The sequence below is a fragment of the Gorilla gorilla genome, chromosome 15 (assembly GCF_029281585.2).
Source record: "Gorilla gorilla gorilla isolate KB3781 chromosome 15, NHGRI_mGorGor1-v2.1_pri, whole genome shotgun sequence".
Lineage (NCBI taxonomy): Eukaryota > Metazoa > Chordata > Mammalia > Primates > Hominidae > Gorilla > Gorilla gorilla.
Window position 1 is genome coordinate 26185818 of NC_073239.2, and position 24838 is coordinate 26210655.

A 24838-nucleotide genomic window follows, 5' to 3' on the forward strand; every position below is an offset into this window, starting at 1 on the left:
TTTTTTTGTTAAGATAAGGAAGTTCCTTTCTATTTGTAACTTGTTGAGTGTTTTACATTCAGATGTCATAATGAGGAGTTTGGCTTTTATTTTACAATAAAGGGTCAAATGTTTCTATCAAGGAAGTGGCATGATCAGAGTTACTCTTTAGAAAGGTAATTCTTAGAGTGGCATGGGAAAGAAGAGACTGGAGACAGGAAGGCCAAATAAAAGTCATCTGCAATACTTTATGTTCTCAAATTTTAGTGCGTATCAGAGTTATCGGAGTCTAGTTAAAACACAGACTGCTGGTCTCATCCCCAGAGTTTCAGACTAAGTGGGTATGAGGTGGGGTTTGAGGATTTTTATTTCTTACAAGTTTCCAGGTAATTCTGATGCTGTTGGTTCACTTTGCTGACCACTGGTCCAGGCAAAGAAAAGGAACACTTGAACTAGAATGGTGGCAATAGGATAGAAAGATACCAGAGTGGAAGAGTCCATGTCTCAGGAACTTATAGGATATGAAGAATGAAGTTGGGAGTTCATGATGACATGAATCAGACTTATATGATTGGTGGTCATGTTAATAGAGGTAGTTGTGGAAGGTTACTTGAAGAGGTAGATTGATAATGCATTTATTTATGCAGTAATGCCTACTGGATTTGAGATGTAAGAAAGATACTTAGGTGGAGATTCTCAGCAAACACTTGGGACTTCTTATCTATGAGAGGTTGGGATCAGAAATGGAAGTTTTGGAGCCATCAAGCCATCATCACTCATTTCCACCCACTATATGGAAATACAGTGAGACTGAAAGGCCTGAGCCAAAAACAGAACTGTGGAGATTCTTACCTTCTCAAAGTGGGTTAAGTAGGAAACAGGAGTGGTCAGGAGAGTACAGTGTTTCAGTGCAAAAAGGAAGAGAAAGGTTCAACAAAGAGCCAAGAGGGTCCAATCTTGCAGAAAAAGATGAGTGGCCTCCAGTGTCATTAGATTCTGTGATGAGGAAGCAATTGGTGACCTCTAAGAGAGAAATTTCTGCAAAGTAGAAAGGCAGAGAAAAGATTATAAAAGCTTAAGGAGTAAGTAAATTGTTACAAAGTGAAGACCACTAGGGCAACCAAATACTAAGTTGAAACTGTATCAGAAAATGATACTTTGAACTGAGTACTTTGAGCTAAAGGAGACTGGAAGGCCTCAGAAACAGCCCCAGAAGCATAGCCTCTCTTTGCCCTTCTTCTGCCCTCCTGCCTCCTGCCCCTCCTTCTCCCCTGAAGCGAGTCATAGAGACCAGAATTCCATTTCCCTAATGCGGGTCATGGAAACTAGAATCCTTCTCCCCTAAAGCAAGCCATCAAACCTAGAAAGGCTACTCTTTCCCTTTTCCATTCTCTCTTGAAGGCCCTCATTCCATAAGGATCCTGGCCCAAATCTGGGAGGAAGAATGTTGTACAGAGATGCCAAGAAGAATCTGAACAGGCAGGCTTTGCTGGATCTCCTCCCTCAGTCTGTTACCATTAGATCATACCCTTTTGTCTAATCGCATTTCTACACAGCTGTCTATTCTTCATTGAACCTAAGTATAAAAACAAATTATTTTCCCTGGGTTTTTAGGTTTTCATTTCTGAAGCTCCTATGTCTCATAAAAGTTTGATTAAAGAAATATGTTTTTTTCTTGTTATCCTGGTTTTTGTTATAGGAGTGTTGGCTGTGATCATTATAACGGGTGAGGAAAGATATCACACCTTTCAGCCCTTACAAAACTAAATGGGAATTCAGAAAACAATATTTAAAAAAATATAGGAAAACTCACTGGGGAGTTTCAACATGCCACTCTTGGACAGAGAGAATGACCTCCATGTTTTTAGAGACTTGAAAAGCTAGTGTCTGGGAGTTTGGTGAAACCAGGAAGGAATTGTGATTAGCAGCAAGATGAGGATCAATGAACATCAAGCAAGAAAAGGAGTGGTGGCTTAGTAAATGGAAACACCACTGAGGCACAGGAAGAAGAGAGATGTGGATAGAAAAATAGAAAAGGGGGAAGGCAAAAGGGACCAAAATGTGTCCATGAGAATGTAAAGGAGAAAAGATTTCTTTTTTTCATGCATTGCTAGGTTCATAACTGAGACCCTTATAACAAAAGATAGATTAACGAGAGAAAAGCATAACAAATTTATTTAATATAAGTTATAGGTGGCATGGAATCTTTAGAAGTGGAGGCCCAAAGAAAGAGAGAAAATTGTGTATTTTTATGCTAAGTTTGGTAAAGAAGTTGTGGGGAAATATGATTAGACAAAAGGGGGTATAATCCAATGGTAATAAACTGGGGGCAACTTAGCAAGAATCTGTTTGCTCAAATTCTTCTCTGTGTCCCTCCCTGTGTGATATTCCTTTCTTCTGTGTATAGGGCATACAAGAGTCTTATGACCCACTTTTAAATTTTTTGATTTTTAAAAATGGAGACGGGGTGTCATTGTGTTGCTCAGGCTGGTCTCAATCTCCAAAGGTCAAGCAATTTTCTTGCCTCAACTTCCTGAAGTGTTGGAATTACAGGTGTGAGCCACCGCATCTGGCCTTATGACCTATTTTAGAGAAAGGTCAGAGCATTTGTGGTGTACATCAGACAAGGGTAGGGGAAAATCAGAGAGACTTTTTTTTTTCTTTGAGATGGAGTCTGGCTCTGCTGCCCAGACTGGAGTGCAGTGGCGCGATCTCAGCTCCTGCAACCTCTGCCTCCCAGGTTCAAGCGATCCTTGTGCCTCAGGCTTCCAAGCAAGTAACTGGGACTACAGATGCCCACCACCATGCCCAGCTAATTTTTTAATTTTTAGTAGAGACAGTGTTTCACCATGTTGGCCAGGCTGGTCTCGGGCTCCCAACCTCAGGTGATCCTCCTGCCTTGGCCTCAGAGAGACTTTTGCTTCAGCTGTTTCCTCAAATGCCAAGGTGCCATATTTTGGGAGAGCATATATCCATCAAGGGATATATTTAGGAATGTTCTAGCATGGACAGCATTATCTTACTTGGTTACTCAATCCTCTAATGACAAAAAGGAATGTTCATGTTGCCTGAATTTACTCTTACGTACACCTGTTTCTTTCTTAACACCAAAAATTAGTGGCAATCTCTCTCACCTTCAAGTGCAATCCATAGAAGTCTAAAGTGTGCAACAAGATAATTATTACTGAGATAATCTGTATTTTCCCCGTGCCACAGTATAGTAATGTGATAGGACTTTACAGGTGTCCCTGAAAGGCCTGTGGGGTTGGGACTGATGAGAACTGAGAGAAACACTCACATAACCCAATGAAAGAGGAGTCCAAATGCAGTTCTTACATAATCAAACAATACAGAAAAGTACTTTTGTCATCATGTGTACCCCTTCCCCCTCTTTTAGGTCATTTGAAACAATAGTTAGAAACATACGTGATTCCACACCAGACCTTGTACCTTGTGATTTTAGTTTTTTCAGGCACAGAGGAGAAATTTCTTTAGCTGAACTGCTTGCTCAGTGTACATTAAAGAACTGGTGTTCACAGTATAGCTGATAGCTAGTGGAAATGAAATAATCTGTATTGACACATTTGGAAGTTTCACATCTTTTTCCACTTCACATGCTAACGTGATAATTGCTAGACTGATGATTTTTCCAGTGACAAATCTCCCTTTGTCAATATTTAGACCTGTGTATAGAAAGCTTATCTAACACACCTGGCTAATTTTCACTTCATTTAAAAATAAATGGAAGATGTTTAGCTTGCCGGGTTAAAACAAAAAAAAAGAGGTTTCATAAATAATTTTCTCAAAACACCTTTATGATAATAAGATAATTGCTATAAAAAGTAATTTTCTTCATTAAATGTATTTGATCAAATTTAAAATCTTGGCAGAAGTATGTGTGAAGATCATCTTAAGGATTTTGAGGCTTTTTTTCTTGAGGAAAATTCTATGGAAACTCAAAAAATCACTTGGAATATTCAGGGGAAACTGATTTGGATTTTGCAGCTTTGAAAGCCTGTCCCAGAGTTTGATTTACTTGTTATTGTTTTGAGAGGCTCCACTTGTAATCAATCCCCGGCACATCATGACTTCCACAAACTCAGAAGAATCTTGATCTTAATTTAGTGTCTTGGAAGATTAAAACTTATTCTAGAAAAACTCTCCTAGATAAGCTCAAGGTGACCCATTCTCTCTAAGACTCCTGGGGAGTCACTTAAGAAGAGAAGGCTACAAAAGAGCCTTTACTCACCTCATTGGTTCCTCACTGGGTGGACGACCCTTGTTTTACTTCATCTTGGGAAGCAAGAATTTCTGTTTCACATATGAATCCCTTTGGCAGCCACTGGTGCTACCCACCCTGCCCCACCACCCTCCAGGTCCTTGCAAGACTGATAGAGTGCCAAGAACTAGAAATGCTCATTTCAGAAAGCTGAGATGAATAGAGATCTGAAGTTGTTTTCTGATTGTTTTGTCATCATCATGTTTTTTGGGGTTTTGATGTTCCTCTCACTCCCTCTTCTTCCCTTTTCATGAAATGTAATTGCTGTTTAAAATGTTAGCCTGGCTTTCTTCTGAAAGTAGAACCACTCTGACAGTAACTGGGTTAACTGTATTGTTAAGTTTTTCTGGTTTCCAAAGGATGCCTCAAAAGTGTGGAAATAAAACTCTTTTTCTTTTCTTCTTCTTCTTCTTTTTTTTATGGCTAACAGCTTCCCAGGCCTCTAATTTGCTGTCCTGTTGCATTGGCGTTCATTATCTTTGTATTACAATTTAGTCATTCTGTTTGAGTCTCTATCCTTTCTCTTCCGAGTTCTTGCTGAAAACGGCAATAAAAGTAACACAGCTGAAGCTAGCAGGCAAACCAAAGACATAATGAGAACAGAGCTTTCATAGGAATTCCATTCTACATCACGGATTTCATTTGCAAATATTCAGAATGAAAAGCATACTTAAAGTATATTGAGTTCTTTCTCTCTCTTCTCTTTCCATCTAGAATCAATTATAAAATAAAGCACATCATTTTTATCTTCACTTGCCTGTAGAGGGAATCAGGTCATTTAGCCTCTGAAGATTTGGAGTAAAGTCTCAAGAAAACATTAAATATTATCATTTTTGTAGAGCCAAAGTGTAAGGTATTGCAACACCAATGTTTTAAGTTGTAGAATAAAGTAAGTTAAAACTGAGTGGCTAGCCTTTGCTAGTTATTGTGGAAAGCCAACTAAAAAAAATTGACCATTAATTGTAAACTCGCAAGCAGATGCAATAACTAACTAAGGGCAGCCCACAGAATGTAGACCATATAGAAAACTTTCACTTAACGATGAGGACACATTCCAAGAAATGCATAGTTAGGCAGTTTTGTCACTGTGGGAACATCATAGCATGCACACACACAAACATAGATGATAATAGCCTACTACATACCTAGACTATATGGGATAGCCTATTGCTCCTAGGCTTGCATATTACTCTACTTAATACTGTAGGCCATTGTAACATAATGATAAGTATTTGTCTATCTAAGCATAGAAAATGTACAGTAAAAATACAGCATTATAATCTTACGGGACCACCAGGGTATATGCAATCTATGATTGGATGAAACTGTGTTATGTGGTGCATGACTATATCAAAGAAATACTCTTAAAAGAGTGCCTATATTTTTTTCTGTCATCCCATCACAATGATACCAAATAATTAAAAATAATGTCCACTTTAAAGCAATAATTCTAACAACTCAGTGAACTTCATAGTCTTGCATTCTTTAATAGAAATAGAGGTCTCAGCATTTATAATTAACAAGACTTGGTTTTCTATTCACTATTTTGGCAAAACAAGATTCACAATAAGGCTGTACACAAGTACTTCCTAGAATTTAGTTTTGATTGGAACATAATGGGTCAGACAATTAAAGGAGAATAAAAGTGAAATAAATATAAGCATTTCTAGAAATGGATAGTGAGTTAAAAGAATAGCATAATTTGAATGAATTCAATTATGTGTAAAATACAGTGTTTTTCATGCTCTTATCGGATATCATAGAGTATTTTTTCTTTAGAAACTATCAATCTCTTCCTATAGGCAGAACTATGTGGGAAACCTAAATTATTATTACAAAGTCGCTTGGAGACAGGGAATCAAATAAATGGGATGAAGTTTTATTTAATATTTAATGGAAGCAGGAAGATAGCCTGAGCTATACTTCTTAGGGAAGAATTGGTTTTATAAATGGAACCAGAATACTGGAGGTCCTTTGAGTATTGCTCCCTCTGTCCTGGAAGAAGCTTGGAAAAGTTACGTTTGGCTGCTTGATCCTTCTTTCTAGTTTTGCTTTGTTTTGCTTTCACCCATCCCACATATTCTTTGTTTAGGATGAGCTGCGTAATTTAGTCAACATGTAAGTGTAATGGCCATTTCGTCCCTTCAGTTCACTTTACATGTTTATATTTTGGTCCAGTTCATGCTCATCTTATAGTTTAACCCTCTGGTCCTTCAACTATGTATTTCAGTATTATCTTGGGACCTTTAAATGAAGATTCCTGGACCCCCAAGAGTTATACTTTTTTAGTGGATCAGGAGTGACTCCCAGGAGAGGACTTAGCTGCAGGAGACCCTGGGATAGATAACACTTCGAAAAACACTGCTAGAGAGTATTTTATTTGTTTTATTTTTTGAGGCAGAGTCTCACTCTGTTGCCCAGGCTGGAGTGCAGTGGCGTGATATTGGCTCACTGCAACCTCTGCCTCCCGAGTTCAAGCAATTATTCTGCCTCAGCGACCCGAGTAGCTGGGATTACAGGAGCCCATCACCACACCTGGCTAATTTATGAATTTTAATACAGACAGGGGTTTCACCATGTTGGCCAGGCTGGTCTTGAACTCCTGACCTCAAGTGATCCACCTGCCTTGGCCTCCCAGAGTGCTGGGATTACAGGAGTGAGCCCGTGCCCGGCCCTAGAGAGTATTTTAAATTAAATTTTTGACTATATAATATGTGGTTCAAAAATAATAATGCCATTCTCAAAGCTGCCTCATCTCTCACCCCTGTGGCCCACTGAGGTGCAGCCACCAAAATGGGATTAGATGTGTATGTCTGTAACCTGTGGAAGGAGAGAGAAGGAAATAGGATTGGATAGAAGTGTCAGACTGCAGCCTAGTTCCAAGAAAGGTCAGCTGGGCTAATAATGATGGGGGAGTCTCTTATAAGAGAAGCTTCCTGGTTTGCTGGTATGGGTTTGTCTTAGTGCCCTAATCTTAGTGCTCCTACTTAGTCATTGTGTAGGAGCAGCCTGTGGGACATTGACCTTGGCGCAAATATAGTGGTAGAGATCCAGAGGGTTGGTGGCTGGGGCCATAAGCCAATGATGCTCCCTGTAGTAGCATATCTGAATGACACAGTTTATGGCCATTACGCATTGTTAATAGTTTCTCGTGAACCCCTTTAAAGTATCTTTTTGGGCTGGTTGCAGTGGCTCACGCCTGTAATTCCAGCACTTTGGGAGGCTGAGGTGGGCAGATCACGAGGTCAGGAGATCGAGACCATCCTGGCTAACATGGTGAAACCCCGTCTCTACTAAAAATACAAAGTATCTTTTTGTATATAAAAACAAATGTAAGGAAATTCTCTGTTTTTCTTCTTTTTTCACAAAATTAGGAACATTCCACTTTCCTTTTTCATCCAAATCTCAGAGACCTTTCTATATTAATACATGCAAAACTTCCTCATTCTTATACAGTTCACTAGTGTTCTATTGTTTGGCTATACCATGATCTTTATTTTTTTGAACAGTCTTTACTGATGAGCATTTAAGTTGTTTCTATTCTAAAAATGCTGTTGTTTCAAAACTTTTCCAGACACTATTTTGCATATATGTAAATATATCTGTAGGATAGATTGATAGATTCCAGAAAAGAACTGCTGGGTCAAAGGATACATACAGGTAATTGTGACAGGTGTTGTCAAATTACTCTCCATAGAACATGAAACCTATACAAAGGGGTTATACCTAGTTATATTCCTGATGTATAAAAGTGCATTTTGTTCACATAGCCAATTGACTGTTATCAAATGTCTGGATTTTTGCCAATATAATAAGTGAAAAGTGATATTCAGCATGGTTTTGTTTTGCATTTATCTTTTTATAAAGAGTTGATTTGAATATAGATATTTGAGGCATTTTATTTTTCTTTTCTGTGAACAGGCTGTTCTTATACTAGGCTTATTTTTCTATTGAGTTGTTTTTTTCTTATTGATTTACGGGAGTTTAAAAAATACGAGGGAGATTACCCATTTATCTATGATAATGAGGTGAAACTTCCAAGTTTCTTGCTTGTCTTTCTACCTGTGCATGGTATTTGACATGTGGGAGGAATACACACACACACACACACACACACACACACACACGGAGTACGCATATACTTTAAAAACATTTCATGTACTTAAATTTGCCAAGTATTTTGGGGAGGAGCTTCTGGATTTTGAGTCATACTTATCAAAGCCTTTGCTATTCCAAGGACATAAAGGGATTCTCCTAGGTTTTCTTCTAGTATATTGATATGGTTTGATTGTGTCTCCACCCAAATCTCATCTTGAATTGTAGTTTCCATAATCCCCAAGTGTTGTGGGAGGGAACCGGTGGGAGGTAATTGAATCATGGGAGTGGTTGCCCTCATGCTTTTCTCGTGATAGTGAGTGAGTTCTCACGAGCTCTGATGGTTTTATAAGTGGCCTTTTTCCCTTTTGCTCAGCACTTTTCTCTTGTGCTGCCATGTGAAGAAGGATGTGTTTGCCTCCACTTCTGCCATGATTGTAAGTTCCGTGAGGCCTCCCCAGCCCTGCAGAACTGTGAGTCAATTGAACCTCTTGCCTTTATAAATTATTCAGTCTCAGGTATTTCTTCATAGCAGCATGAGAATGGACTAATACATACATTATATATATATGATTTAATCTTTTACAGTGAAATCTTGAATCTATTTGGTTTAAAGCGTAAGGTAAGAATCCAGCATAATTTTTCCCCAAGAATTTACTCCAGCTCCATTCATTCAATGGGCCATCTTTTACCCACAGTCTTGAGATGCCACTTTTGCTATATTTTAACTTATGGTAAATTCCCTTATGTATCTGGATCTATTTCTATTAGTCCCATTGGCATATCTGTTCATGTGTTGGTATCATATCTTCTAATTTGAGGCTTTTAAATATGTTTTAATATTTGGTATGACTCATCCTCCCTCAGCTCTTCTCTTTCATTGGTTTCCTGACTATTATTCTTTATTTTTTCCAAATACACTTTAGAATTGTTTCAAAAATCAAACAAACAAATAAAAAACTTGATTGGGGCTTTATTAGGATTCTGATAAATTTATGAACTAACTTATAAAGAATGATGACTTTAGCACATTGAGTCTTTGTGTTAATGAACATGACATAGTCGAGTTTTATGTTCTGAGAATCTTCTTTCATTTTTAAAATATTGAGATATTTCACTATAGTTCCCAAGTACTAAAAATATTAACTGCTCATTGAATATGTTAAAATATAATTTTCAAAGAGGGTAAATCATGACTCTTATGAATATGTAGAATAAACAGATGTCAAAGATTTTATTTATCTCATAAGTAATGAGGGAACCAGTAAGATGTTATTTTAGTCCAAAGAGCTTTGAGAAGATAGGTGCCTATAAGAAATTTAATGGATTGCTGGGTTGGATACAGAATTAGTTAATGTCCAACAGCACTGTAAGTCTTTGTGGTCATTTGTTCTACTGGATGGAAATGATTTGTACATTTATTAAACAAAACACTATACCTTAACCTTTGCCCCTACAGAATTGGAAAATAATCCAGGCAATAACATTAAGCACAATCTTGCACTGAAATAATACCCATTTCTCTTTCCAGTTTCCAAGTTTCAGAAATTATTTTTTCTAGCAAGCATATCATTAAATAAAATTGTTAGCATTTTCAAATTTAAAACTTTATTTGATTGGATTTCTTCTTATTATGTATTATTATTATTTTGTGGTGACCATAGGTGGTTCCTTCTCTTTGATGATTTGTTTTTCTTATAATGAAACCCTAGTGATATTTCTTGGACAAAGAAATCTCTAAGAAGGCATTGCATTAATTTAACAAATATTTACTGTGTGTTGAGCACTGTTCTAGGTTCTTAGGATACAGCAGTGAACGAAACAAAGAAAGCTCTCTGTCTTCATGGACCTTGCAGTCTGCCTGGGTGAGCTGGACAATAAACAATAAATGTAATAATAAAGTGTATAATGGGTAGGAGGTGATAAAAGAGAAAACAGAGGAGTAAAGAACAGCAGGAATGTAGGAAGAGGTGTTGTGAGTTGCAATTTCAAGCAGGGTGGTTAGGGTAGGCCTCACTGAGACAGTGACTCTTGAGCAAAGGCTTGCAGGAGATGAGGGAGTCAGCCACATAGGGATCTAAGGTGAGAGAATTTTTGGCAAAAGTCACAGCAGGGCCAATACCCTAATGAAGGAACTTGCCAGGCCTGATTAAAGAACAGCAAAGAGACCAATATGACCAGAATGGAGTGAGGCAGAGAGGAGGTTCAAGGTCTTATCATGCAGAGTCTTGAAGACCATAACGGAATTTTGTATTTTATTCAGAGTGAGATGAGAAGCAGATGAGTGATATAATATGACATATTTGAAAGGATTCCTTTGGCTGTTGTGGTGAAAATAGAAAGGGCGGTCAAAACTGGAAACAGGAAAGCCTATTGAAATAATTCAAGAAAGGGATTTTCGTGACTTGGACCAGGGTAGTAACAGTAGAGAAGGGAAGAAAAGGTTGGATTCTGCATATGTTGTGAAGGTAAAACCAATATGATTTGCTAGTGGATTTGATGTGGTATGTGAAAAAAGGAGTAAAAACTCACAGATTTTTAGTTTGAGCCACTGGGAGGATGGAACTACCATTGACTGGAATGGGGAATGCTATGGGTAGGACAAATTTGATGGAATAAAATCAGGAAGCTCAGTTTTGAAGCTGTCGACCTTGAGATAACTAATAGATGTTCAAGTGGGGATATCAAGCAGACAATTGGATACATGAGTCCTAAGTTCTGGATTGAAGGCTGTGTTGAAGATGTAAATTTGACAGTCATTGAATCACAGCTGGGATTTAAAGCCAAGACTGGATGAAAACCTGTAGATATAGTTATTGAGCCTTGGGACCCTCTAACATTAAAGAGGTCATTTCTTGATATGACCAAGCAACCTGTGTTTGATTAGTATCAACTGAGGTTTGATCCATATCAATAGCAAAACATAGCAGAGATTTTTGTACCATTCATTATTGACTAAAGGTTAAGCCAAGTATATGTTCAATGAAATCCTTCTGTAATTTCAATAAGTAAAATTGCAAGTAAATGATAAAAAGTCTTTGAAAATAGTATTTGATAATAGCTAAAGAAAAGATCATCTCATATAGAAACACATGTTCTGTGCTTAGCTTCATTTCACATCATACTAAACATTTTAGGTTCATCAGAGAAATATATTAGATGTGTATTATATACCTTGACCGTTAGAACTCTTTGTCCAAATGTTACACAGGTTCATAGATGCAATTACAGCATTATACTGTCTCTGATATTTGATAGGTTTTGCAAAAAGAGCTGGTAGTTAACAAAACCTTAATTACTTGTACCATATAATTATACTGAAGGCATGGACTGTCTTTTTTAGGGGGAGCAGGAGGGAAGTGTGTGTGATCTATATACAGCTCCCTGATTTGGTCATGTTGAGCATGTTTGAAGGAGAGCCCAGCATATTCTGGAGAAAGCAGGCAGGCCTTGAAAACAGCTTAACAATTAAACTTTTTCTTCTTCTAAAAGTTCTCTGAAGCCCATCAATACTTGGCATAGCAGCTTCGAAGACCCCTCTGCTCTCCTATGGATTGGTTTAGGGTTTCCACACCATGGTTTTACTCATTCCTTCTGCTTAGGAACATTCATTTAAAGATTTAAAATTAGCTGCTTCTGCTATCAACTGAAGACTTTATATACAAGTAACTTTATCATGTAGATCATAGCAACATGAGAAAGGCAAACCATAGAGATAGAAATGGAGGGGAAGGCATTTTCATTCATAAAATCCCTTTGGAGTCATGATTAAAAATTTTATCCTATTAAAATTCAGACCAAAGACAGTAGTCAACTACTGCCCAGCCACATGTGTTCCAAGCAGATACTGAATAAATGTTAGAGCTAAATTCCTCATTGGTTTGAAGGTTATAAGCTTAATTTCTATGGTTACTTTTGCCTTTACCCTGTCTTATGAACTGAATTGTGTCATCCCCAAATTCATATAAGGAAACCCTAACCCACAGTGTGACTGTATTTAGAGATAGGGCCTAGAAGGAAGTAATAAAGGTTGAATGAGGTCACAAAGGTAGGGGGCTACTTCAATAGGATTAGTGTGATTAGAAGAAGAATAGACACCAGAGAGGTCTCTCTCTTTACAGAGAAGAGGTCATGCAATGACACAGTGAGCAGGCAGCCACCTACAAGCCAGGAAGAGAGGCCTCACCAGAAACCAACTCTGGTGGCACCTTGATCTTGGACTTCTAGCTTCTAGAACTGTGAGAAAAACAAAACAAAACAAAACAAAAAAAACAAAAAACAAAAAACTCTGTTTCTTAAACCATGCAGTCTGTGTTATCTTATTACGGTGGCCCAACCAGGCAAATACACCTGCTTTATTTTTCTTTGCAACACTTACTACCACATGACCTGGGAGTTTATACATATACATGCCATGTAAGTTGGGACTTTTTGGTTTGTTGCTGTGCTATTGCCTTGCAGGTAGTAGGCATGCAATGAATATTTGTTGAATAAACAAATTATATGGGCTTGCCTAGGGAGAGAGATAATAAACAAAGAAAACACCACATTTCTTGGGGTGTGGTGTCTCTGACCCACATAATTACATTTACCATACAATTGATGTAGCTATTTCATCTCCTCTCCTGTCCTTTTCTAATCTCATCTTCCTCATCAGATTGTGCGGTCTTTGAGGGATAATACCTATCTTTATTTGGGGTCTCCCAGAAGTAGATCCTGAGACAAAGATTCCAGATGCAGGGAGTATCTGCAGAGGAATAGGGAGGTGATTAAAGGAAGGAAAGGGAGCCAATAAAAATTGTGGTAATAAGCCAGCTACTGCCATGGGCAACTGGAGCTAAATCCTGTGGTGACACTCTGGGAAAGGATAAAAGTCAAATGTGCAAATGATCTTTCCTAATGGGTGAGGGAGCTGGGGCAGTTATTCACTGACTCCTGAGAGAGTCATTGTCCTGTTACTATAGGCAACAGGGTCTGCCACAGCTCCAGAAAGTTGCCAGGTACAGAGGTACTGACCCTGGCAGCTGTAAACCTGCTGCTAAAATGCAAGCATCCCAGGAACATGGGTGGGGCTTAAGATGTCTGCTGTAGCACTCATCCATCTGTCTGCATAACTTAGCAGCACCCAAAAGTTTATTGACACAATATGAAGTATCAGGTCTTTCCTGCTGGTGGGGCTCAGAAAGCAATACCCCAAACTAAGGGTCTCAGAAGCAGTTTCAGAAGCAGAAGTTTTTCTTGGACCTTCTGCTCCTGCCTGACTGTCTCTCAGTCCTATTCTTCCCCAAGGCTAGCTATAGAAACTAGAATCCCTCTTCGCCAATGCAGGCATGGAAACCAGAACCCCTTTTTCCCAAAGCCAGCCGTAAAACCTGAAAATATTACTCTAACTTTTCCTCTGCCTTTCTGTGTAAAAACTGGCCATAAATAAATTATCTGACCTACCTCGTTTGACTGTAGGTGATAAGGCCCTCACTCTAGAGAGGGTCCTGCCCCACACCAGAAGGAAGGAATGCTGCTCAGAGAGGCCAAGACGAATCTGAACAGACAGGCTTTGCTGCATTTTCCCTCTCAGTCTATTAGCTTTAGATCATACCCCTTTTGTCCAATTATATTTCTACATGGCTGTCTATATTTTGTTGAACTTAACTGTAAAAATGGATGATTTCCCCTGTATCTTTGGGTCTTCATTCTGAAGTTTCCTGTGTATACACATTAAATAAATCTGTATGCCTTTTTTTCCTATTAATTTGTCTTTTCTTCTGAGATGGAGTCTCGCTCTGTCACCCAGGCTGGAGTGCAGTGGCATGATCTGGGCTCACTGCAACCTCCGCCTCCTGGGTTCAAGCGATTCTCTTGCCTCAGCCTCCTGAGTAGCGGGGACTACAGGTACGTGGCACCATGCTTGGCTAATTTTTTGTATTTTTAGAAGAGATGGGGTTTCACCGTGTTAGGCAGGATGGTCTCGTTCTCCTGACCTTGTGGTCCGCCTGCCTCGGCCTCCCAAAGTGCTAGGATTACAGGCGTGAGCCACCGCGCCCAGCCTAATTTGTCTTTTTGAGTTGATTTTTCAGCAATGCTTCAGAGGGCAAAGGGGCAATTTTCCCTTGGCCCCTACACTGGAGCTTTAGCATTAAAAATCAATGAAAACAGACTTAAGAAATTCACAAAACCACTTCATCTTATATTTTTATCCACACATGGAAAATGTATTCCAGTTATCTACAAATATCCATGAGATAGATGGGGTGTGCTGATGTCCAAGTTAGTGGTGATGGGATCAAACTTCTGGGCCGTGTGGCCTTGGTTTGACCTCCCGTTTAGGTATTGATGTTTTCTCTTAAGCTCAGTTCTGGCATTATTTCAACCCTGGATGTTATTCAATATGAGGTTTTACAAAAAACTCCACCTCCTTTTATTTATTTTTTCTTGGCTGAAGCTTTTAAAAAATGTTAATCTATACATCCTCCTCCACAATTACATTTGCCAGAGGAGTAGGAGCCAAACAATTAAATTCCCCATAGGTGCTGGGTGTAATAATTCCTCATGAATCAGAAGATTAAGCATGGCAACAACAAATGGAACAAGATGGTCTAAGCTCTGTTTTTCCTACAGAACAGCAAATAGTTGCAAATCAAAAGGCAGTTCTCCTTAATTACCACCGTATGAGGCAGTAGGCTAAAAGCAGGCTCATTTGGTAATGTTTTCTGTGTGGCTACGGTATGTACACACAGTGCAGGCCTTTATGCACTGTCTAATAGACAATATTATATACTAGGGCATTGCCGACATTCATTTTATGTGGAGATACAACTGGTATGCCCAGGACACTGGCCTCCAAGCTGTGTGTGCACTGAACTAAAGGAACAGTTTTGCTTGCTCAAGCCGGGCAAAGCTATTTATACTTAAACACATTCTTCACTGCTTATAACATGCTGTACTAGGTGACAGTCCGTGAGCAGGACAGGCTGCAATCATGGGCTGTGATCTCAGGGAGTCCTGCAAGCTGTAGCTTGTGGCGAGCTTCACCAAGTTGACACATTTTCTCTCTCTCTTTACCCTAGAATCAGCTACCCTGCTGATCTGGAGGCCTTTGGGGACATGAACTCTTGTAGCAGGAATCAAAGAACTGGTGTAAGAAAACGAATAGCAGAGCCATAGTGTTTTATCCCCTCTCTGCACTCCCCAAATTAGACTGCTTGTTTATTGAAATTGGTCAAACAGTTTAATTAGCATTCCATGTTTGTTATTTCTTTAATCAAGGTTTCAAACAGAACAAGGCAACAAGCCAGGCCAGTAATGAGTCTCCCCCACCTACTCTTAAGTTAAATACTTGCTGAGATTCCCATTGGTTTCCCAGAGACATCTCATCACTGATGTACTTTCACTTATCATCAGGGTTATTGAGCACTGTTCATAAATGCGTACTAATTGGCAGTAGGCGATGTATATATTTATGTAAATTTACAGTTATAGATAGGTACCCATAAAACCTGTGTTTTTTTTAAGTGAGAGAAATAAGTATTTTTCTGATGGAATTTGAGAAATTATGAGGGCCATCTATGAGGAAAAATGATTCACAAGATATACTGACTCATGTCTGAAAACCCACAAATTAACCTTCGTCCTTTTGTAAAGTTCACATGAGATGTAAGAAATTTTTTTAATTAATAAAAATTCTCCGAAAAAGGGCTTAAATGTTTAATTACTTGGGTTCCTATAACAAGTTGAGGTATTTTTAAAAGAAATGTCAAAGGTCAGGCAAATGGCTTTCACCATTTTGTTTCATCCAATATACTGCCCTGCTTTTAGCTGCAAATGTAGATGACTTAGGCAGTTTTAAAGAAATTATGCAAATCCTAATTGCAAACAGTTTTCCTTTTAGCTTTTTTACATTTAGACTAACTGTAGTAATTATTTGAAAACCTTTTCAAATCTTACACTTAATAAAAGGAAATTTTATGCAAACAATGAAAGAGAATTTCAAAGCAGTAAGTGAGGGTGATGCTGGTTTGCCTTCAGGGGCTAGTTAAGCTAGAGGAGTTTATTTCTGATCTCCATACTTTCAGTATCATGATCTACCGAGGTCTTGGCAGCTAGCTCTACAGAGAACAGCAAAGGGAGCGAAGACTAGCTCCCACTAACATATTTGAGGTACAGGTGTGAAGGAGGATGGGTCACATTCCACTGAGAGGCTTATCTGGCCATTTCCCCAGCTTTGTAGGTGTACTAGGCAAAATAGAATAGTGGCTAAGAAGGATTACAGAAACTGGAGTCAGACTTCTTGCATCCAGATCCCAGGTCTGCACTTTGCTGCTGTGTGACCTCACCTCTCTAAACCTCAGTTTCCTCGTCTGTACAATGTGGGTAATATTAATACCTGCCTTATATGATTGGAGGATTTAGTGTGTTAATACATATGAAGGGAAGCCCTTATAACAGTCCCTGGCATAAAGCAAGGGCTATGCACCCATTGTTATTACAAGGGCTATTACTTTTAAAATGTGAACTAGGCCAAGTGCAGTGGCTCCCACCTGTAAGCCGACGTGGGAGGCTTTGGGAAGTAGAAGCAGGAGAATTGCTTGAGGCCAGGCCAGGAGTTCAAGACCAGCGTGGGCAACATAGCAAGACCTTGTCTCTATAAATACATTTAAAAAAGTTAGAGGGGCAGTAATGTGTGGCTTTAGAGCCAGGTTGTTCTGGGTATAGTGACAGGCTCCCCATCATGGGCTGTGTGACTTTGGGACAAATTACTTAAACTCTGTAAGCCTCTATTTTCTTCATCTGTAAAATGAAGATAATAATAAAATTCACTTCACAACTTCTTATGAGGCCTCAATCATCCTGTGAGGATTAAATGAGATTAAGCATGTGGAAAGTATTTGGCATTAGCATCTGACACACAGTACCTGGTAATGGAGAATAGGGTCTGTCGACCTCATCACTAGGAACATTTTGGGTCAGATAATTCATTGTTTGGGGGCTATTATAGTCCTGTGCACTATAGGATGTTTAGTAACATCCCTGTCCTCAATCCACTAGATGCCAGTAGCATCCCTCCTCCTCCCCACCGCCACCCCAGCTGTCACAACCAAACATATCTCCAGGCATTGCCAAGTGTCTCCTAGGAGTAGGGGAAATTTGCCCTTGGTTGCGACTGAACACTATAGTAAGGGTAAGGCTGAGGGAGAGGAAGTTTACTGGGAAACAGGGCCAGCCACGTGTGATTTTCCTCTTTGATGAAGCTAGCCTGTTGTCAATGGGAAGATGAAAGGGAAGGGATAAAGTGAGAGGAAGTAACTATTGTGTCCAGTTCCTCCTAAATCCTGGGAGTGGGGCGGGGGCTCTTTAGAGGTCTGTAGTTACAGAGTGTAGGGATTCTTCAGGTGCTTCAGAGCTCCATGTCTTTCACTAGATTTCCTCCCAATTGATGGGAGCCTCCTGAGCCCCGCTCCCTTGGTCTCAGAGAGCATCCCTTGTTAGAGGAAGGCCTGTGAAATAAGACCTGTATCTTTTGTTTCAATTAACAAAGCACATTGCAGGAGTGAAACTGCTAGCCTCAGTCTTAAATCTTGGAAGTAGGTAAGGAAATCAGGGCTATGTCTTACATTTCAGCCTGTTTTTATTTGGTCTTGCTTCCTCTTATTAATGGGCCTTTCTGGTTATTCCAACTGAAATGAAGATAAAACGATTTAAGGATTAGAATGGCAGGAAACAGAGTAAAATGGTTTTGCCATATATTCAACAAATATTAATCGGGAGTTTATCATAGGCCAGGCACTCTTCAGAAGGTTTGGGATACATTTGGGGACAAAACAGGTAAAAATACCCCCGTCCTTCATAAAAATTAGCTAATCAAATGTTCGGAGTAGTAATAGCCCTATTGAACAAGGATGTGCATATGGGCTAAGATTGATCTCAAACCCTATTGACTCCAATTTCCTCTTTCACATCCATTCTGCTACCAATTTTCCTTCTCCTCCAGACTTCCTGCCTTTAATTTGCTGTACTATGGAACAGAAATGCAATAGGTGAGCTGAATATAGCTTTTTGAATGTAACTCTTCTTTCTGTCAGTTGCAGGCTTGAAAGATGAAAAAGAGCCATCCTATCTTGATCAAAAGAGATGTTTGCTCCCAGGTTAAAAGCCTGGTCTTTATGCCATAGGCTCCAGGGTGCTTGAAATCTCTATGAGTCTCACAATCACAGTTTTGGGGATGACAGATACTAGTGAACCCTCCCCCTTTCCCACCTTTGTTGCACAGCACATATAGGTGAGCCACCCCTTGGACTGTTTTCTGCCCAAACTTTCTCTGCTACAGTGTCTCTGTGGCCACATAAAAAAGTTTTGACAGAACAAAATGCAACTCCAGTTAACAGGCCAAACTCTGAGGCTAGGATTCTAGATATGTTGGCACATTAGTCTCCAAGGAATAGCGCATAGTCTTGTGGAGAATGCACCATTATTTTGGATCAAAAGGTTGTCTACTTCTCTGTGAGCTAGCTATTGAATATAAGTGGGAGCTAGATTGAAAAAGAAAAAGATGATTATGAAACGGAACTTAGTGCCATCACTAGACCTCCTGTTTGTAGGAACAGTTCCTGGGGATCCATCATCAGTGTGCCAAGCAGTTATGGGTTGCATTTCAAAAGAAACTTAAGGCAGGAGACATACTTGGACCCCAAGTTTAGGGGTGGAAAGAAACGAGAGACTAACAGGTGTTTGATTTTGTGTTGCTTTCCAGCTTCTTGGCTTTTTACTTTGGCATTTATTTTATGACAATATTTACCTACCATAATGTGTAACCTACTATGGAGAGAAGTTTTCCTATTTAAACTCATATAGAACACTGAATTAAAAGGTATCAATGAAATTTTTCATTCCATATTGCCCCGACATACAAAGCACAGTTTCTACCATCAAAAGGGTTATTAGCTGGCTTGGAAAGATTTGAAAATCATACTGAGACACAGATTTATAGTTCTGTAAGTCAGTTTGAAAATATTATGTGGTCTTCGCATGTTCTCACTCATAGGTGAGAATTGAACAATGAGAACACTTGGACACAAGGTGGGGAACATCCCACACCGGGGCCTGTCATGGGGTGCGGGGAGGGGGTAGGGATAGCATTAGGAGATATACCTAATGTAAATGATGAGTTAATGGGTGCAGCAAACCAACATGGCACATGTATACATATGTAACAAACCTGCACGTTGTGCACATGTACCCTAGAACTTAAAGTATAAAAAAATTCATCATCTAAAAAAAATTACGTGGTCTTGCAGTCTTAGCATCTAGTAATTAACCACATATGGCCATTCAAGCAGTCATTGAACTTGGTCCACAAATGTGCAATACTTGGGATTATTTCCTGCAAAGTTAATTAAGGGAAAGCAAGTTTAGACAGTCTGTAGAGGAGGAAAATGTGTATCTTCTGAGCCTTTTTTGTTCTGTGACTCATCTAATATTTCTTCTCCTGAATCTTTAAGAAGTCAGGCTTTACTTAGCTCCTTGCAGCAAAGCCAAGTGGTCTAGGTAAAGCTTATACAAGATGATAGGCCGTGGTGAGTAGAGGGGGTATAAAGGGTTGTGCTCCCTTTGGGAAAGGGGCAAGTCACATTTTCAAGCGAAACAGAAATTTGCTGCAGTAATTACCCTTTATCATTAATGACAGGCAATTGCCATAGCAACTGGCTGCCACCTGTCTCTCACATACCAGCTCTGCATGCCCTGAAACAAAATAGGAGCACGCTGCCTAGTCAGTTGTGGAGCCACAAGTCTGAAGTTGGGATGGAACTCTGTATCGATATTAAGATTCAGCTAGTGCCATGCACGGTTCTTTGTGTTCGTGGAATAGTAAATAACAGCACAATGTAAGAAAAATGATTTTTAAAAAGAAAACAAAAGAACAGTGACCCAGGATAGTGTAATGGTTAAAAGTACAGCTCTGAGTCAGAAGAAAGCAGAGTTTGAACCCTAGCTTCTCTGCTTACTGGCTGAGTGACCCTGGACAAATGGCTTAACCTCCCTAAGCATCATGAGGTCAAACTCATAGGCCGTTGAAAGGATTAAGCTGGATAATGTTTGTTAAGCACTTAGCCCAAAGTGAGCACTCCATCAGTGGTAGCCGAAAATGTCTGCTGCCTGGCAGCAAGGTGCACTGGGCACATGGCAAGGGCACGATACATAGTTCTTGTTGACTTAGTGAATTAGATCACTAGTAACCATTACTCAGGGAATTCAGGTCTCCAAGTTACATGCTGTACAAGCTCTCTCTCTTCTTCACTTTTTATGTATGTAGGTGCACAGAGGCATATAGAGACAGCCTTTGAGTGATGTAATTTTGATTTTCTCCACATTTTAGAAATGTGTTCTCAATACCAAAGAGTTCAGCAGGTCATTTACTCTTTCTAATGACACTCTATATAGACAAATCTCAGTGACAGCTGAAATTAGTTTTTCTTTTGAATCTCCTTGATTATGTGTCCAACCTCTTTAGCACTCTTCTTACCCCCTGAGTCTTGGCACTGTGCTAAGGCCAATTAGAGACGTTAACCACTCGGTGCCTACAGTAGAGGCATTTTTTTTTTTTTCTCATCAGGGTGGTGAGACCATGCCAGATTTTCTTTTTCTTTGACCTCTATGCCAAAGAAAATGCTCAGTAACTAGGACTGGTGTTATAAGTTGTTCACACCCCTTTCCCTAATATTTATCATATGATGGTAAAATAAATTAGGATTTGTCCAATCCTAAACTGTATTGCAGCACATAATCTAAAAATCATAAACATTTAGCTAATAATTGTCTGAATGCTATTCTAGACATCAATCCCCTATACCAGAACTAGGGTCATCTTTGGTACCTCCTCCATCATTCAGCATATTTGAATTGTGCGATTGTCCCCTCTTAAACAGCTCTCTGGTCTTCTGTTTGAATTCATTGCTTTTTCTTAGTCCAGGCCTTACTGTCTCCCCTCTGAATTGCTACAACAGCCCACTAGCTGGTCTTTTCCTCTGCTGTTCATTTTCCACACTTCAGTCAGCATGATTTTATAAAATGCTAATGTAATCATGTTACTAAAAAAGAAGTTTTAGTGGGTTTTCATAACCTCCATGATAAAGATCTTCAGCCATCTGCTTCTGCTCACCTTTCTAGTCACATCTTCTGAAGTGATGACTTTTCTCCAGGGATACCAGCCTACACCAGGCCATTCCATGCTTCTTGTTTTCGTCTAGGCTTTCTTCTATGTGAAACACCCTTCATTCTTACTCACTTTTCCAAGTCCTACACAGGCATTATCTTCTGTTTGAAGATTTTCCATTTACCTATTCTCTAAATACCTGCCTCCTTTGTTACAGTTCACAGGCTGATCATAATTCCATTGTCTTAAACAATATTTAAATCTTCCCTATTAGACTACTTGTGTCTTACGGTAAGGTCTGGGTCTCACTCATTTACGATACCCTTAGTGTCTGATAACATAGTAAGTCCTTAAAATTTTGTTGATGTAAAACACATTTTTAACATTTCTATAAATAACATGGTCTTTTTGTGTATTGTGCTAATAAAAGAACTTTATTGGAACCATGTTTTTCTATCATTCACGGATTGCCATACAGGATTCACAGAATTGTTGGCTTGCTGCATCCTACTTTGAAAAATAAGTGATGATATAGTTCTCTGCCTCTCATAACTAAGATTATTTTTCATACCTGATAAATACAAAAACTGCTCACATAATGTTAAAACAATTAGGATATAAAATTATATATTTATAATAACCAAACTTAGTAAAAAAAACAACACCAACAAGAATATATTATGAAGCTTAGAAGAAAAGACATACAATATCACTGGTGTTTACTTGCGGGTGGAAGGATTATGGATAATTTTTATTTTCTTGTATGTTTTTCCGTATTCCAAATTCTTTACAAAGACCATGTATTTTATAATTAGAACAGATTTGTTCACAGTAATTGGGGTGGATTTTATTTTTCTTCAGAAGGCTTAGCTAAATTCGCTCACTCTTGTTACTTAGCAAAGAAGGTAGGGAATTGATTATTAGCCATCTTCCAAACACTTTCCCTTTGCTATAGGATTTAAAGTTAACTCAGGAAGGTAGGCTGAAGTCACTATTTCCACTAGATGTCACCAAACTACTGGCAATAGTAGCTCAAACGCTCTGTGCATATTCAGTTTTTAGAAACATTTAAACCCCATTATTCAGTATTCCTCGTTATCACACAAAGCATTTAAAATTTGAAGAATTAGTAAGAAAATGCATATTACATAAGGTTCTGGCCCTTTATATAACAAGTGAAGGCTTATATGGATCCTTTGACTTTATGTAATCCATATTTTATTAGCTTCTTAATATAAATGTGAGGAGAAAATTAATATCAGGGGCCCTGTTTAAAATGCTTAAAAATTATTTCCAGATGATTTTCAGCTCTCTTTTATATAATACGTGGAGTAAAAAAAGGACAGAATCCTGCAACTCCTTTCTGAACAATATTTTTTAGCCTAATATAGCTTTCATCATTGAATGTCTTTTAGTCATGGTTAATGAATAAAAATCTCTTACAGTATTGGGATGATTTTTAGGACATTTTAATTTATTACGGTAAAGCTGTTTATAGTTCATTTTATATGTCAGAAAACAAAGCAAATAACTTTTCCTTGAGGATGAAATAGGTTTCTTTTCTCTAATCTAACAAAGGGCAGCTAAGAGAGCCATGTTTCTTTAAATGTATGAACCTGTTTACCGTGTAGATTAAAAATCGGTCTTTTTTTTACTGATTGGCTCAGTTAATAACTAGAGTGAGGGGTTAGAGGAAGCTTGTTTCCAATCATTTTGGCATACCAATGAAAATGATTGGCCAGTCAAAAGACATTTAAATTAGGCAGTGGGCTCTTGGAAATAAACCTTTGTACTATATTCTACATTATTGCTCTCTACTGTGGTGTTTGGTTTTTTAAGATGTGTGGTACTATTTTTCTTAAACTTCACACGGGACAAGCCATAACACAACAGTTTGTAAACAAAAATCTGACTAAATTTTTTAGATTGTTTCTTTTTCTAAAATTTTTTTTTCAATTGCTGCACTTTCAAAATAGCAGAGGCTATTAAATAATTCCTGTTCACAGGATTCATGACTAAAATGCCTAATTTTAAGTTTCTTCTGTCCTTTTAGATGGCTGTTATAACATATTCTCAGTGTAAAAACTCAAAAATAATAGAGAGCATTACAGATGATAACCATGGGTTTACTTATGATAAAATAGTTGCTCTTCATTCATAAACAATGAAGACCAAACCAAATCAGCAAGCTCCCATCAGCATCCACATATCTTAGGTAATTTCTGCAACGTTTTTAAACAGAGGAAGATAAATGACATTGATCATCACATTTCAAATGTTATCAACCCAAAACAAATCAATCTGCATTGCATCAGGTATCTTAACTTCCATGAACTAGAGAATATTAGGGTTGCCATTATAAATCTCATCTTACTTTGCTTGGTGGAAAAACCATGAATTATAAGCACTGTATAGATACCATGGAAGGCAGAATAGCTTCAGTATTATGGGATTCTAGCTTCTGCAAGTATTCATCAGTTACAACCTGAAATTTCTGTGGTTTGTGTCCTAAACACTGTTTTGCTTGTATAATTCCATCATATAAAGAAATCAGATCTGTGTTAGATCCTCTTGCAATATTTTAGTATGTAATTGCAATTGAGTTCTGCTGCCCCAAGCATCTCCTTCAAATTTCTTTACCTGAATCTTTAATATGAAATATTCATCTGAGTCACTCTGATATGGTGACAAGCCTCTATTGTGAAGTGGAAAAGCCATTTTTGGATGTTCCTTTCCAGATATCCGGATTTGCTTCTTCATAGTACTTGAAAGATGAATAGCCTCCATCAGCTACATACAAGGCCTGATCAGTTCACCCCCTCGACACGTTTTAAAGTGTTATTATTCAATGCCTTCCTTTTCTGTGGCCACGAAAACTCCTCTGTTTTAACTCCAAAGCATAGTGCATTTGTTCCAATTATGTTATTTTTGTATTCACCATCTCTTTGCTGCAAATGATTATTGCAACTGTAGGTGGAGACAGGATTTTTACTAGTCGGCTGTCATCCATGAAATTACTTAGGCCCCTCAGAGTCTAAAACTGCAGCTTCACATCTTTTGAAATAAAAGTTCGTTTTAAGGTGGGTTAATTTCTTTAAAGTTATCTGTGGTAATTTGCTGCAGTTGTTTAACTTCCTGAGTTTTAATGAATGCTCCAGGGCAAACTTGATGTGAGGGGTTAGTTTTTAGAAATAAAAGGTATTATTATCCACTCAATTTGGTAAAAACAGAAGTCCGGCACTAAATTTTATATTATGGTTTGCTTTGGGAATCAGCCATGAAAATTTGTTCAGCTCATTGCTAAAGGATATTGAAACACAGTTCTCGCCGACATGGTGTCA

General features: G+C 38.5%; 1 long non-coding RNA gene across 5 annotated transcripts in view; it reads left to right on the forward strand.

The window, feature by feature from the left end:
• The window catches only part of LOC129526625 (uncharacterized), a 108995-nt gene that overhangs the window by 8342 nt on the left and 75815 nt on the right, over window positions 1-24838 (forward strand). The window lies entirely within an intron of this gene.